The following is a 12,142-nucleotide window of genomic DNA, read 5'->3' as shown; positions in this document are numbered from 1 at the left end:
GTTACAAATTACACATGGTCTGTCTCTTTTGATTTAGATTGAATATTCCTTAATGTCCTACGATTCCAAAACAGAATTTTAGACCAGCAGTTGTAGTTTAAAAAGTACATATTCAATTCAGTAAATAAATATGGATGGTAATTTGTGCAATGATAAATAAATAAATAACGAAATACATACACTGAGGGAAAAAAGTCTTTGATCCCCTGCTGATTTTGTACATTTTCTCACTGACAAAGAAATGATCAGTTTAATGGTAGGTGTATTTTAACAGTGAGAGACAGATTAACAACAACAAAATCCAGAAAAACACATTTCAAAAAAGTTATACATTGATTTGCATGTTAATGAGGGAAATTAGTATTTGATCCCCTATCAATCAGCAAGATTTCTGGATCCCAGGTGTCTTTTACACAGGTAATGAGCTGAGATTAGGAGCACTCTCTTAAAGGGAGTGCTCCTAATCTCAGCTCGTTACCTGTATAAAAGACACCTGTCCACAGAAGCAATCAATCAATCAGATTCCAAACTGTCCAAGGATGTCAGGGACAAGATTGTAGACCTACATAAGGCTGGAATGGGCTACAAGACCATCGCCAAGCAGCTTGGTGAGAAGGTGACAACAGTTGGTGCGATTATTCGCAAATGGAAGAAACACAAAATAACTGTCAGTCTCCCTCGGTGTGGGGCTCCATACAAGAGCTCACCTCTTGGAGTTTCAATGATCATGAGAACAGTGAGGAATCAGCCCAGAACTACACAGGAGGATCTTGTTAATGATCTCAAGGCAGCTGGGACCATAGTCACCAAGAAAACAATTGGTAACACACTACGCCATGAAGAACTGAAATCCTGCAGTGCCCGCAAGGTCCCCCTGCTCAAGAAAGCACATGTACAGGCCCGTCTGAAGTTTGCCAATGATTCAGAGGAGAACTGGGTGAAAGTGTTATGAAAATCGAGCTCTTTGGCATCAACTCAACTCGCCGTGTTTGGAGGAGGAGGAATGACCCCAAGAACACCATCCCCACCGTCAAACATGGAGCTGGAAACATTATTTTTGGGGGTGTTTTTCTGCTAAGGGGACAGGACAACTGCACCGAATCAAAGGGACGATGGACAGGGCCATGTACCATCAAATCTTGGGTGAGAACTTCCTTCCCCAAGCCAGGGCACTGAAAATGGGTCGTGGATGGGTATTCCAGCATGACAATGACCCAAAACACACAGCCAAGGCAACAAAGGAATGGCTCAAGAAAAAGCACATTAAGGTCCTGGAGTGGCCTAGCCAGTCTCCAGACCTTAATCCCATAGAAAATCTGTGGAGGGAGCTGAAGGTTCGAGTTGCCAAACATCAGCCTCGAAACCTTAATGACTTGGAGAGGATCTGCAAAGAGGAGTGGGACAAAATCCCTCCTGAGATGTGTGCAAACCTGGTGGCCAACTACAAGAAACGTCTGACCTCTGTGATTGCCAACAACGGTTTTGCCAGGAGGGCAAATACTTATTTCCCTCATTAACGTGCAAATCAAAGTATAACTTTTTTGAAATGCGTTTTTCTGGATTTTTTTGTTGTTATTCTGTCTCTCACTGTTAAAATACACCTACCATTAAAATTATAGACTGATCATTTCTTTGTCAGTGGGCAAACGTACAAAATCAGCAGGGGATCAAATACTTTTTTCCCTCACTGTAGGCCTACATGAATTAATAAACAAATAATGAAATAAATTTATAGATAATATTGTGACAGGACGCTGTCTGTCACGGCACGGCTGCTGCTGACGCCCACTGATTAGGTGCTCATGTGCCGCAGCTGTGTTGTCCGCTCCCTCGCAAACAGGCAGCTGTGCCCTGTCTATTTAATCCCACTCCCTTCCCGACGGAGGCAGCTACCCGACAAGAAGGAGGACTGACTCTCCTAACCCTGATTGCCCGGAGCCCCCTATTTTGTGTGGATGTTTTGTTTTGCTTATTTTACCCCCTTGTGTTTTGTCCCCCTGTTAACCCACGTGAACCCCAATAAAGCACGGACACCACCGGAACCCGAAATTCTCTCCCTCCTTGTGTCAATTTCAATTTATTTAATTTTGTATTCATCTATGTATTTATTTATTTCAGTATATATGGAGCAACAAAATAAATAACTACATAGATGGATAAAAAATGAAATAAAATATATATATTATCTATGTATTTCAGTTTTTGGCACGTTTTTTGCACTGATACGCAGTTGTAATAGACGGAGCAATTTCAAAGCGCTTTTGCGCCATTACATTTTGTCTGTAATATTATGTCTGCCTACATATGTGCATACCGATGTATACCCCAGTTTACACAGTTTATTTTGTGAAAAGTTAATTTTATTATTCTTTTTTCTTCTTCTTTATGTATATGCGCACATTTTGATAAACAATTGAAGAATCGCAGGTGATCTAGCTTGTCTGCCTGTCCTCTGATCGTCTCAGCAAGTTTATAATTTTCCTTTCGGATTAAATATTTTGTATTGGTGTCGGGCTGGCAACCCAGCTAACACACAACGTTGCCAACGTGGACACCAAACGAGCACGATGGGTCGAATGGCCTCCTCTCGTTTGTAAACTTTCTTATGTTATGATGTTCTTATATTTGGATCAAAAACTCATGAGAATTAGGTTTGTGGCCAAAATAACGGGTCAATCCCAAAGACTCCAGTAAATAACGTAAAAATTACAAAACCAAGGGGGAAAAACACACCCATTGTTGATGTCTTTCATGATTTTGAACACTTGAATCAAGGCCCCAAAGCAGTCTTCTCTGTTCCAGGATGAAAAGGTTCAGTTCCCTCAGTCTTTCTGAGTATGACATTCCCTTCAAACCTGGAATGAGTCTGGTTACTTGCCTCTGAACTGCCTCTAGAGCATATGATTTAAACCAGGATAGAACATGGTGAGATAGGCCAGCAAGGTTTTCTAAGCGGTGTATCAAGATTTGGTGGTCAATTGTGTAAAAAGCTTCACTGAATTCTAGTACACGAGGTCTGAAACACGTTGTTTAATACTTTTAACAGGGCCGTTTCAGCACTGTGGCCGGAGCGGAAGCCTGATTGAAACTTTCATAAATATGATTATTTGTTATAAAAGTTTACAATTGGTTTCCAACTACTTTCTCTAGAACCTTAGGAAGGAAAGGAAGGTTTGAAATGGGTCGGTAGTGTTTAAGTGAGTTAGGATGCACACTGGATTTCTTAAGTTGTTTAATTACAGCCATTTTAAAAGATTTGGCAACAGATCCATAGGATAAAGAGGCATTAATAATATTGTGTATTAGGTCAATCATTAATGGCAGAAATTGTTTTAGCAATTTAGTGGGTATAGGGTCTAGTGCACAGGTTGTAGTTTGAACCCTTTATTATAAAGCTGGCATTTACAAGTTCAAAGGATTGTATGAAACCAGTTTATATCCTCTTCCAATATTGAGTATAATTGAAAGCCAGATGGATTTACACAATGTTATATATGCACTTTCTAAGGCTCATCATACATATGGTATGCATGAAGTATTTGCTGTTGCAAACTCCATCTGCTCTTAAATTGCATAATCTTGCATTCAGACTATAATAAGGAACCTAATTGCCTATTGCAAGGGACATTTTGTCAATTGTGAACACTGCCAAACAGAAAGTGTGTATTTATCTTGAAATGAAAAAATATATTTTAATGTATGTGTTTTGTGTTTAACAACAAAAAAATCCTGTATACAGGGATTCTAAATGTTATAGGCATTGGGGGCCAAATGAAACGTTGCCATATGTTTTGAGGATATTACTTGCACCTCTCTTAATTGCTTCTACTTTAAAGCCATAACTGAAGCAGCTTTATTTAATCAACAACAAAATCTATTTTAATTAGGTAATCCAAGAAGAGAATTAGCTGGAAGTTTCCCAAAGATATTCAATTATTATTCCAGCTAAAAGAATGCTGTCATACTAAGCAGAATTCAGGCAGTATGTCAAATCCCTGTCACAGAGCTTAGCTTTGAGTCTGAGTATTTGCTTAACAGAGCAGGTATAATTGTATGTTGTATGATATTGAGAAATGCCTCTCACATCAGGCATGTTTCATCATTAGTGAATGATAGCAAATCTAGTGTTACTGGATTTCTTTAAAAAAATCTTTCACGGCAGGAAGTAGTTCCATGAAATCAACCAAAAACTGATTACAAACCCAGCCACCTATCTTCAGTATTAAGTGATAAGTGAATGTGTTGTGTTTTGTATTTCTAAAAACTACATGTCCTTGAGTCTATATCCAATAATAAGGTTCACCTCTTAAATATGTATAATAAACACTGAAAATGAGAGGAGCAAGGCTACAGTATGGAGCCCAGGAAGGTATTTGAGAGTCTTTGATAAATATCTTGTGCGCATCATTTAATTATCTCTTGAGAACATGCAAGATTTTGTATTTTTCTTTATACGTCAAGATGTCACACATGAATAGAAATCTTCTGTGAATGTGAAAGTGGAACTTGGAACATAACAAACAGATATATCCATATCGGGAAATAATTTACAGTAGACATTGTAAATCATACAATTACAGTAACATATCCATGTATATCCATATTTTTTAAGTTAATCAAGCATAGAACCACATTAATGAATTAAAGATGTTAAATTAAAAACTGCTTTAAATTATCATGGAATGTTGTTGAAAACAACCAGACTTGCAAATATTCCATTATAGTTAGGCCTATCTACCAGTAATATACAAAACTATGGAGTGCACATTGCATTATAGTTCAAATACTGTAAGGCATTTCCTTTAATACATTTACTAATTATTATTATTATCAGGGGCTATGGCTATATGAAAACCTCAAACAGATGTTAGAGAGGTTTTAGTGCTGAATCACTATACACAAATAAATAATACTGCCTGGCGCCTAACGTTTGTGAACTGTGAATAAAGTTTGCTATGTTTCACAGTTTTCCCACTTGAATTTGCAAGTGATAACATCCAACAGAGAACTACACAATGGAAAGACCAAATTGAATAGCATTGTATTTCCACTTCCACAGAAATGACATACAATTATATTCTTTCAGCACATTTGATTATTATTATTTTTTTTCATGAATGAAACTGCCATTAGTTTGGCTGATTCGTTTTTTGTATAATGAATCTTGTGATGGCATGCTTAATAAAAGTATATATGGGGCCAGGTGGGTAACTCCACCCACAAATACAGAAAAAATAACACAACCACCATTAGGACACAAAACTATACACCACCTTGCCTTATACAGACAATTGTAATGCAACTGCACCCTGTACCAACATAGCCAACATCAGATCAACAAGACATACACCATAGCATCATATACCACAAATAACAATATAATATCCATTCATACACATTTCCAAGGTAATAGTTCCTTAACTAATTGTCCATTTAAAAGTCCATTGGGATCACATGGGATTATACTCAGTCATGCCAACCTTTACAATTTAGGCATAATGATTACGCTTTTATAATGCTGATTACGCTATTACGCTCAAAATCACAATTATTGCAGTTTTTTCATAATGCTGGAGGAATTACTGTGCTTGGGAAACCCCTGTAAATGATGTCAGTCGGTGTAAATTCGATTTCCGATTACATTTGGAGACGTGGTCGCTGATTGGTTAATCCGTGCAAATTGACCAATGAGAGCGCTCCATACATCTTTACTCTGTTTTCAACATAAACAAATTTGAGTGAGCTGATGGATACTCCACCTAAAAAACTGATCCAAACGATGACCATAAGCAAAAATAACCACTTAGCATTGCATACAACTAAAATATAACCTCATATATATCAAACTTGTGACTGATCAAGACATTGATCCAATGACTGGGTTTGCAACATGATCCAGAGGACAGGCAGACAAGAGCATTATCAGCCGCGATTTCATCAATTGTTAAAATTTTGTGACATCTGCTAAAAAAATAGATAATGGTAATAATGGGCCGGATTAAATCAAAACTTTGACCCACCCGCTAGTAACAAACTACAAACATGTTATAGCGTCATAGCATCATAGCGGTGACATTTATGATTAGAAGAAAATGTCATATTACTAAAAATGAAGCCGCAAATCAGTACAGTTCTGTAGTTTTCTTTTAGCGGGTGGGTCAAAGTTTTGATTTAATCTGGCCAATATTTCAATATGTGTTGTGTAGAAAATCACGTTTCAGCAATCAACATAAGTATGATTTTCACAATGACTAATTGTATTACAAAGCCCAGATTTTCATCTATATTATATTCAGTAGTTTACTGCATAATCTGCCGGTCTGGTGGTTTATATTTTTACAAGTTTACAGCTGAAACACTGTATAGGTATTTCATTCAAATATTTAGTAACATAAGAAGGGATATGCAGGACAAATTCACATAGCCTACACAGAGATATTTACTTTTGAGTTGCAAAAGTACAGATTTGTGTTTTTCTAACTTTAATAGTGCCATTAGAGTGGTTCCTAATAATAAACTAAACTGTGGCAGCCCACAATTTGTCCCGCCAATGTCTATATTATCAGTTTCATAATGAAACCGAAATATTTTTACTCTCCTAATAAACATAAAAGATCGCTATGTGTGCTTCAACAAACCACCTCTCACTCGCAGCCAGTCCAATACAAATATTTTGACTATCAATAATTCCACAGCTGTTGTCCACGACTATTTGAAGGGTGTTTGGCTTTTAGGTGGGTTAACATACCAGCTGTAGATTTGTGGTAGTGTAATTGTACTGCACATTTATACACTTAAGTGTTTTTATTTACTTTATCAAAGTATTTCCATGCAGAACTTCTCTGCGAGGAAGCCATTGGTCGTATTCTTGCAGTGCAGATTTCCTCAGATATGCGCAGATCTGCAGAATTCCACCGATCCCAGTGGTGCAGCAGTGCAGATCCGCGCAGAACTGCGGAAATCCATGCTACATGAATGCGACCATTGTTAGCCAATCAAATCAAACAAATCCCACGTTCCTGTCAATCTTCATTACAGCTACATAGAAAGCCAATCAACAGTACAGGCTTTAAAATAAAATCAATATATACTTTTACATTTTTTTTTAACTATCGAATGTTGGATTCACATGTCAATAGTGACCATCTTATACTAATAGTTGAATTTTCGAGTATTCGGTCTCATCCCTAATTTAAAACATTATTTCTAGCATCAAGTTAGCAAAGCTAACTGTGTATCCCGACTGTGATGGGTAGCATATAGTTATGTTGATACGTGAGCATTACTGTACGGGTTCGGGTCCATATTTTAAACAGTCAACCGGGTCTGGGTCAGGTCCCATTCTTGTACTTCGAAGCCTGGGTGTGTTTAACATTCCGTGTAATACCCGAGTGACGCGATGACTTTACCAATTGACGATTGGCTCTTTTATTTAGAAGGCGGGACTTATTCCGCCATATCGGTGTTTGACAGATGACGTAAACCGAAGTGTATTATTGGCGTCGGCGCGATTTTTGAGGTATCGTGGTTGGAGTTTGTTAGCTTTGTATCTAAATCTATAGCAGACACGTCTCAGAGCACAATGACAGCAGATTAGTGATGCTAACATCAGCGGCTGTGGGTACATTAGGTAAGACGCAAAGTTTTATTTTCACAACTTGTAAATTAACTTGTTAATAGCAATTAGCTGTGGGATCTGTGCCGATCGGGTTCAATCGGGTCTGTGTCTCCCGGCCGGGTCCGGGTCCAGATTTCAAATAATAAACGGGTCCGAGTCGGTTCTGGGTAGTACATTTATAACATTTCTCGGTTCTGCACGGATCCGGTCCAAACTTTCAAATAATAGATGGGTCTGGGTCGGTTCTGGATAGCACATTTCCAGGTCTCTTCAGGTTCGGGCAAACATTTTTGGACCCGTGAAGACCTCTACTGTGAATCCTTATTTCAATGCCCAGGAAAATTTAGTGTCCAAATGAGGGATGCAAACTTTGCAATTGATGTGTGCCCCCCTCCCCCCACCCCAGTATATATTTTTTCTCTTCTCCTTAATTTGACTGCAGTGGATTGAATGAAAACACTTTAAATACACCAGAACACCACATGTGACCGCTTTTACTTAATTTATTTGATGGCTCAAGTGTAGGCTCAAGCATCTTACAAGTTGATAATCAGCGGTCTGACCAATGTGGACAATGCACATATTGACATTACAAAGCTCTCTATTTTTCTTAATTATTAGGGTTTTATTTTTGACACGATCTGTATACCTGATACATATATAAAACCTATCCGTGGATATATCGATAAAGCCAATGTCTATATTATCTGCCAGAGTGTACGGGCGTTGTGTAGTATACAGTATTTGTATTTTTTTATTCCATTTTTTATCTCCTTCTCTTTCTTTTCCGCCTCTCTCTCTCAATTGATTTGATGCCCACACCGCATACACTGACCGCCTGTGTTGTAGTACGAAAATGGTCAAATGTCTTAATTCATTACTAAATTACTAGATCTTGTGGCACTGCTGCTGCCTGTGCAACCAACAATAGCGGAGTTGATCTTGATGTTTTTTTTATTTTTTTATAATTTTTTAAAATTATTATTATTATTATTATTATTATTATTATTATTATTATTTTTAACAAACATTATTATTTCAAAGCAGATATATCATGCACTCGGTGGTGCTATACCACAGGCACACTTGTGTACAGTTTTTATCAACATCCCATAGACCTAAATCTACGTTGTTATTGCTCATATGCATGAAGGTTTCTATAACATACTTTGCTTTCGCGTTCATTTATCTGTAGGCTGCTTTATTTATTTATTTATTTATTTATAATTATTTGTAATTATCAATAGTTAAAAAGATGTATGTATTTGCCCCCCTTTTTCCAACGTTTGCACATAGTATTGGCATACGTTACTCTACTATAAAACCAGCAAGAATATTGTCTATATACTGAATGCACCTGAGGGGTATTCCAGAAAGCGGGATTAGCAAGTAATCGAGATCTGTTGAGCCAGAATTTGAGGAAATCCTGAATTTGCTGTTCCACAAACCGAGATCAAAGTAATTCTATATCAGTAACTATGACAACTCATCCTCTCAAGCTAACCTGCTATCTGGCATGTTAACTTGAGCTAAGCCTGACCAAGCACATTTAAACATGGGTTGTCAATCAATCAGTCCCTTGGACGTCATGTCCTGTCCTTTTGAAGAAAATCCAATTGACATAGGTGTGCACATTGTTCGACAAGATTTATGAATTGTTAGACTTCGAATAGATGTCCTGTCTCACTTCAGCAATCTACTGAAGCCACACATTTCCAACGTCACACAACGCAGATTTGCACTCACGCAGATACAGACACTGTGCATTGCCCTTAGATTTTTTGCCAGTGGAAGCTTTCTGTACAATATAGGTGATGCAGAACACATCGGAAAAGCCACGGTATGCAGGGCCATTAGAAGAGTGTGTGTTGCATTAAAGCGTTTTTTGCACATTTTGTTGGCGTTCCCTGGCCACAAATCCCTGGATGCAATTAGAGAGGAGTTATACAGAATTGCAGGTATCGTACAGTTGCCTATGATCCATGTAGGGGGCCACGAATTTCCACGGTCAATTTTGTCAATCTGAAAATGTGTATGCATAAATGATGAAACTCAGTGCATTCCTCAGGATTTCCAAACATGATTGGGTGCATTGATGGAACCCATATTCCCATCAAAGCTGCCCCTGGGCAAAATGAGACTGATTTTGTGAATAGGAAATCCTTTCACAGCCTTAATGTGCAGGTAACAATTGAGTCCTTTGTATGTTAACCCTGTCAAAGTTACACCTTTATTTCAAAATGTAATTTCACTCACAGCTTTTTCCTCCTCTGGTTAGATCATTTGTGACTCACAGCAGCTGATCACAAATGTGGAAGCCAAGTGGCCTGGGTCTGTGCATGATTTGCGCATTTTCCGAGAGTCCACATTGTACCAGAGATTGCAGGTATATCTTGATAGTGACACATTGCTAATTTGAAACCAGCAGTAGGTTTTCAGTCCTACTTCTTGGACTGATATATGCAAAGTATTCTGCAACAGAATCAACCATATAGGCAGAGAACAGTAAAATGTATACAAATTGTGCAACTTATGATAATTGTGTTCTGTGACAATATAGGGCACTTTATTGGATATCTGCTTGGGGATAGGGGATACCCCTGCCTGCCCTTTCTAATTACCCCATATCTTGACACTGCTCCTGGAACCCAGGTGCTCTTCGACACAGCCCATGCCAAGACAAGAGCCAGGGTGGAGATTATGAAGGCATACACTGGGCATTATAAAGTCCCATTTTCACTGTCTGTGTGGCCTCAGGGTCACACCAGAGAGTGTATGATATATTACTATTGTATGTGTGGTCCTCCATAACATTGCAGTAATAAGGAGAGAGAGGGCTCCCCCCGTTGCTCCATTGGCCCTTGATGATGACCCCAATGGCCACATCCAGGACCACGTGGATGGCAGGGCTGTGCGAGACACTATTGCCAAAAATCATTTTCAAGTGTAACCTTAATGTAAAAGATTCTGTTCATCCCCCCCCACAAATAAAAGTTTGTGCTGCATAATGCTTTGTGACAAAGACAACTTGAGACTCTCAGGAAGATACTTTTGTCATTGATTTGCTGCAAATTAAAGAACAAGGCATCATCAACTGGATGTCCTTTCACATGATTTCATACCATCGTAGAACAAGGTCCAGTGTTCCCACCTTTAACTGGTGCTCCAGTAACGTGATCTCCAACTCAGTCTTTCAAATCTTCAATTTAATATGCTCCATCTGGAGTTTCAATTTTTCAATTTCCACTTCCAGATGGCGCTTATATAACTCTTTGACATCCACCTGAAATGAGATACAAAACATAATTTTACAGGTTTCACTAAAGGCCATAAACATTGGAAGGTTATTTTACTTGAGTCAATTTTAAATTACATGGGCTACAAGCATATACATAAAATGCTGTATAGCTAGACTTACTTTACTCACAGTCTCTTGAGGTGGAAGGATCAGCAGAGGCAGAATTTGCAGTGGTGGGAGGGACCATGTTCTGCTAAAGTACATGGAGGATATGGTTTAAGTATGTTGGTTTTAGTATGTGGCCAAATCAATTCAGACTCAATGTTAAAGAATAGTACCTCTAGAGGCCTATCAGAACCTGCAGAGATTGCGTCCTCATCATACTCATCCTACAAGACAACTAGGTTTTAAGTGTACACCTGCCATTCACATCTTACACAACTCCACATTTAACTCAGTTTCATATACTGCAGAAATTTTAAGGACTATTGCAATAATTATCTTGAAAGACACGTATTTGATTGAAGAACGTACGCATTCACTCTATCAGCAATTTTTTGCCAAGTTTGCTCTCGTTCTTTCGCTGCCGCTGCAGTATTACTTTTTTTGGAGAAGACGTGAATGTATTCATTATTGGCTCTCATGATGGTTTTTTGCTCCTGACTTGAAAAGTAAGCGGCTCGCTGTTCTATATCCATGTTTGTATCCATAATTAATCATTCATTTTGTGATCGACAGGTGATGGCTTCTTAAATGCTACGTGAATGTACCTAATTTCAGTTCAACCTATCCAAGATTTTTTGAACTTGATTACTTAAACTGGAATCAGCCTTTGTGGAACCGAGAAATCCTGAACTGTCATGTCTCGCTCAATCAATTCAGAGTTCAGGCTATGGTTTAGGATTTCTTAAGCCACCTTTCTGGAATACCCCCCTGATCTTGTAAATTTTATTATCAAACATAAATGTATATGTTTATGAGTGTCAGTATCTTTGTACCTGTTTAGTGGTTTGTTTGTTTTTTATTTAGGGGGAGGGGAAGAGAGATGGAAGGGGTTTTATTTTATTCTTATCTTTTCTGGCCCTCGGTATTGATCCTCACAGTGTCAGAACTGGACTGACTTATCTATCTGCATAATCGCCTCGCAGTTAAAATATCAGGTGAATTATTATTTTAGATGTGTATGTGCATATATATATATATATATTTTTTTTTTTGGATGTGTGCATGTGTATATATATATCTTCACCGATCAGCCATAACATTATGACCACCTGCCTAATATT

At 38.1% G+C, this 12,142-nt stretch overlaps 1 pseudogene; it reads left to right on the top strand.

Moving 5' to 3' along the window:
• Window positions 1-9,206: 9,206 nt before the first annotated feature.
• On the top strand, window positions 9,207-10,568 carry LOC136771441 (putative nuclease HARBI1; annotated as a pseudogene).
• The last annotated feature ends 1,574 nt before the right edge of the window (window positions 10,569-12,142 follow it).

The sequence above is a fragment of the Amia ocellicauda genome, chromosome 15, assembly GCF_036373705.1.
Source record: "Amia ocellicauda isolate fAmiCal2 chromosome 15, fAmiCal2.hap1, whole genome shotgun sequence".
Lineage (NCBI taxonomy): Eukaryota > Metazoa > Chordata > Actinopteri > Amiiformes > Amiidae > Amia > Amia ocellicauda.
The sequence above is the reverse complement of the archived record's forward strand: the minus strand, read 5'-3'. Positions and strand labels throughout refer to the sequence as shown.